Genomic DNA, 5,579 nt, shown 5'->3' with positions numbered 1-5,579 from the left:
CACACACTCATCTCCTTCCTGTTTTATTTCCACCGCAGCACTTGTCAGAAACGAATTGAGCTCCGTCACTTGCCTGTTGAGGGACGGCCCGAGCCTCTGGCGCTCAGCCCCAGCGCCTCAGAAGGCAGGGAGCGCTGGGTAGGTGACGGTGGTGCCCACCCTCTCCGGGGCCTCCCCCACGGCCTGCCCGGGGCCTGGCACCGCTCAGGGGTCAGTGAGCGAGTGGCTGGCTGCCTGCCCGCCCCCCTGCGATGTGCCAGAGCACCCTCCTCCACCGGGCCCAGGGCGCCGCTTGGCCGCCTCTCCCCGCCCGAGGCCCCTGCCCTGCCTCTTGGTCTCCGGCCAGCCGGTCAACGGTGCCCCTTGGACAGTGGACACTTCCCCCCCACGAAGCCGCTACGTGGGGGGACTGCGCATGCCCTGCCCGAGCCGCCACCGAGGCCCGGAGAAGGGAGGAAGTGACCCCTGCCGCAGCCTTTCGACTGCCAACCCCCGGGCGCAAACCAGGCTTCCCCGACGCGCCGGGTTCCCCGGCACTCGGGCCGAGGGGCACTCCCTGGGCCTGTCGCCCGGCCTGCGTAGCTCCCGGGCCACCCCTCCAGTCGCGCCGTCCAACAAAGGGCCAGGACTTGAGCCGCGCCCTCCGGGCCCTCCGCGGGGCCGCAGGAAACCCCAGGGCGGCCGCCCCCCCGGCGCCCCGGCCCCCGACCCCNCGCCCTGCCCCCAGGTGCCCGGTGCCCCGGAGCGAGGAGCGGGCGAGGGCACATGGCCAGGCAGGCCCGGTGCGTCCCGGTTGGCACTGTCCCTTCCATCCGTCTGATTTCGTCGTCTAGGCGCGGGGCTGCTCTCCCCGACCAGCTCCTCTCTCTTTAATCCCACATAGCTCGGGCCTCGCGGTCCAGTGGCCGCAGGATCCAGCTAGAATTATTTACCTAGTTGGCTTTTCCTTGTCTTTATTTGTTACCTCCAGTCTAGAGGCGCGTGAAGCTTGCCTACAGGGGTGTGAAGCCGGGCCCTGCCACTCTACCTCCGTAGGGATAGTTCCAAACGCAACTTCTCCACGCTAATACTGGCACCTACCTGCTAGGTTATCGTGAGGACTAAATGCGAACGCAGGTGCCCAATAGACATGAACAATTGTTATTTTTCATGGTAAGAGATACCGATTCACCATTTATGCCGGTTATGATATAAAGTTAATCTTTAAATGCATTTAATTAAATTATTTATGCATTTCTTTGAGAGAGAGAGCAAGCACACAAACAGGGGAGGGACAGAGAGAGAGAGGGAGAATCTTATGCAGGCTTCACTCCCAACACGGCGTCTGGCGGGAGGGAGCAACCGAAATCAAGAGACAGAGGCTTAACTTACTGAGCCCCAGGAGCCCCTAAATGTATTATATTATTTATTATTATTTTTGTAATGTTTTAAATATTGTTGAGAGAGAGGGAGAGACAGAGTGAGCAGAGGAGGGTCAGAGAGAGAGGGAGACACAGAATCTGAAGCAGGCTCCAGGCTCTGAGCTGTCAGCACAGAGCCGGACACGGGGCTCGAACCCACGAACCGTGAGATCATGACCCGAGCCGAAGTTGGACACTAACCGACTGAGCCACCCAGGTGCCGCTAAATGTATTTATTTTTAAAAGTGTCCATCTGGGGGCACCTGGGTGGCCCAGTCGGTTAAGTGTCCAACTGTGGTTCAGATCATGATCTCAGGGTCCATGAAGTTCTGGCCCCATCCTGGGCTCAGTGCTGATAGTGTGGAACCTGCTTGGGATTCTCTCTCTGCCTCTCCCCTGCTTGCTCGTTCTCTCTCTCTCAAAAATAAAATAAATAAACTTTAAGAGAGTCTATCTTAGCCAAACTATGGAAGGAGCCTAAATGTCTATCCATAGATGAATGGATAAAGAAGTGGTATATGTATATAATGGGATATTACTTGCCATAAATAAAGAGTGAAATCGTGCCATTTGCAGCAACATACATGGATCTAGAAAGTATAACGCTAAGCGAAAAAGCAAGCCAGCCAGAGAAAGACAAATACCATATGATTTCAGTCATGTGTGGAATTTAAGAAACAAAACAAACGAACAAACCAAAAAAGAGAGAGAACCCAAAAAACAGACTCTAAGCTATAGAGAACACAGTGGTGGTTACCGGGGGGATGGGTGAAATAGGTGAAGGAGATTAAGGAGTGTGCTTATGCTGATGAGCACTGAGTAATGTATAGAATTGGTTTTTTTTTAAATTTTTTGTAATGTTTTTCATTTATTTTTGAGAGAAAGAAAGACAGCATGAGCAGGGGAGGGTCAGAGAGAGAGACACACAGAATCTGAAACAGGCTCCAGGCTCTGAACTAGCTGTCAGCACAGAGCCGGATACAGGGCTTGAACCCATGAACCGTGAGATCATGCCCTGAGCTGAAGTTGGACACATAACCAACTGAGCCACCCAGGTGCCCCGTTTTTAAAAAATTTTTAATGTTTTTTATTTATAAAATTGTTGAATCACTATATTGGACACTTGAAATTAATATAATTCTCTCTGCTCCTCCCCTACTTGCGCTCTCTCAAAATAAATACTTAAAAAAAAAAAACAGAACCATAAAAACAACAACAACGAGGTAAACATTCAGCAAATGTCCTAAGCCTTTTTTAGTGGCTGCATAGTATTTCACAGTGTGGATGTGCCACAATTTATGACCCCAGGATCCTGTAGAGGGCCACCGGGCTTGAGTTCAATCCTTTGCCTTTACACACAGCACTGCAGCGCACATCCGTGTACATACATCCTCCTGCACGTGTGCAAGTGTACCTTGGATAAATCTCTACAAGTCACATCACTGGCTCACAGAGCCTGTAGATTTGATTCTGAGATAGGAGAGATTGCCTTCCGCACGTTCTGACAGGGTGCTGGCTTCCGGCAACCTGGGCCACTCCGCTTATTCACTGACTGCTATGGCGCCCCTTCTGGCGCGGTCCAGAACTGCAGCTCTACTCAACAGCACCCCCTCCCCGCCCCTCCGGTCCTCTGGCTTGGATTTAATCCTAGACTGAGCAGGGATGTTGCATCTTGAAAATTCACTCCTAAAGCTGGCGGAATCTTTTCTTAGACCAACATCTTTTTAGCCTGGCATTTCTTTCCTTTATTCACCTAGTTTTCATTGAGATGGACTTTTTTTTCCTTTTATAAGAGGTTTTATATAGAGTATCTTTAGGAAGTAAACTTCCCAAGTGCAGTTGAAATTTGAGTCAGTTTGCCGTCTAGCTTTTCAGGAATGCATGTATATCACATATGGTAAGAATTATTCCTATGAGATACTCAGTTTAAATTTGGGGGGGTGGGATGGAGCGCCTGGGTGGCTCTGTCAGTTAAGCATTTGACTTCAGCTCAGGCCATGATCTCTTAGTTCATGAGTGATTCAAATCCTGCTTGGAGCTATCTGCTGTTAGCATGGAGCCCACTTCAGATCCTCTGCCTCCTTCTCTCTCTGCCCTCCCCTGCTCATGCTCTCGCTCTCTCTCCCAAAAATAAATAAACATTAAAATCTCTTAAATTTTTTTATTTTTATGAAGCCATTTTGTTCGAAAACTGGAAGTAATGTATCTTTATGTCTTTTCAAAGATATATAGTATTTCTTTTTTTAAAGATTATTTATTTTTAGAACAGAATTTTAAAAATTTTATCTATTTATTTACCTATTTTGAGAGAGAGAGAGCACGCGCACAAGCCGGAGAAGGGCAGAGAGAAAGGCAGAGAGAATCCCAAGCAGGCTCCACTCTGCCAGGGCAGAGCCCGATGCAGGGCTTGAACCCACAAACTGCAAGATCGTGATCTGAGCCAAAACTAAGAGTCAGACGCTCAACCGACTAAGCCACCCAGGCACCCCAACATTTATTTATTTTTGAAAGACAGTGAAGGAGCATGAGCAGGGAAGGGACAGAGAGAGGAGGGGAGAGAGAATCCCAAGCCGACTTGGCACTGTCAGTGCGGAGCCCGATGCACAGAGTTGAACCCATAAGCAGGGAGGTCATGACCTGAGCTAAAGTCAGACGCTTAATTGACTGAGTCACCCAGGTTCCCCTAGCTTGATTTTTTTAAAAATGTTTAAATAAGGGACACCTGGGTGGCTCACTCGGCTGAACATCCAGCTCTTGATCTCAGCACAGGTCGTGATCTCAAGGGTTGTGAGTTCAAGCCCCCAGATGGGCTCTGCGCCGGTGCAGAGCATGCTTGGGGTTCTCTCTCTCCCTCTTTCTCTGCACCCCTCTCACGTAAATAAATTAATTTTTTAAAATGTTTAAATTAAAAAGTGCTATGGATTGAATTGCATTGCCCCCTCCTCCGGAGTATGAATATCATATGTTAAATCCCTAATCCCCTCTCTGATGGTATTTGGAGATGGGGTTTGGGGGAGGATGAGGTAATTGAAGGTGGGGCCCCATGATGGGATTAGGACCCTTATAAGAAGAGACCCCAGAGAGCTTGATTTCTCTATACTGGGAGAGGACACACCAGCAGCAAGTGACCATCTGCTACTGGTCATGCTGGTGCCCTCATGTCGGGCTTCCAGCCCCGAGAACTGTGAGAAATACATTTCTGCTGTTTAAACTGCCCCGATAATCGTGTTTGTCATAGGCAGCCTGAGCTGACTAAAACAGCAAGATGGCACGAAACCTGGGGGTAGGCAACAATTTCCAAGATCTCCTAGTAAGTGAACAAAGCAAGGTGCAGAGCAGCGTTAGAGTGTCAGAAAAAGAGAAGAGCGTTACGAGTCAGCCCATTTATCCGTTTATCCACCGAACAGCTNAAAAGGCGAACTGGTGCTTTTCAAATTTTGTAAAATAGGAATCAGTGAGTAAATCCCCTGCCATCACACTATCAAATAACTGAACGGAGGAGCGAGCTGCAGGTTTCCCTGGAAGGTAAAGGAGTCTGGGGTCTGGGGCACCAGGCCCCGGGCGCGGGGGCAGGTGGGAATTAGGTCAGGTCCTGGGAGTGTCCAGCCTTGAGTGTATTTGTGTTTCAGGAAATAAGTTGATTTGCGGTGCGTGTGACCTGCAGGGATGACCTGAACGTAGCCAGCGGGACACTCAGGCCCCCAGGCTGGGTCAGCAGCCCCCCAAAAACACACTGCTGGCTCTGTGGCCGCCTGCAGCTGTAGGGTCTCCAGGAGCCCGAAGACCCCTGTCCCCCCTGGGGCGGCAGTGTCGCACCAGGGTCAGGAATGCATCTAGGGACAGCCAGTGGCCACAGCCAGTGTGCCCTGAGCCTTTTATGGGCACACACAGGGCCCCCTCACCCCCAGACAAGAATGCAGACCACTGAGGGAGGGCATGTCTGGCTTCAGCACACCCCTCCAAGCCAGACACCAGGCCTGCGCCTCTTTGGGCCCCGGGCCCTGACCGTCTGGGCTGGTATCTTGGCCCAGACACCGGGCAAGGTACTCACTGCTTAGAGTTTCCTCATCTGTCAAATCGGGGTGAGGAAACCCACTTTGCAAGGTTGAAGTAAGGGGGACGGTAAGCTGTGTCTTGGGCCTACCGCTGGGGGGGGGAGACTAGCCAGACACAATAGGC

This window comes from Crocuta crocuta, unplaced genomic scaffold (assembly GCF_008692635.1).
Source record: "Crocuta crocuta isolate KB4526 unplaced genomic scaffold, BGI_CrCroc_1.0 scaffold115, whole genome shotgun sequence".
Classification (NCBI taxonomy): Eukaryota; Metazoa; Chordata; class Mammalia; order Carnivora; family Hyaenidae; genus Crocuta; species Crocuta crocuta.
Note: the sequence above shows the minus strand (reverse complement) of the source record.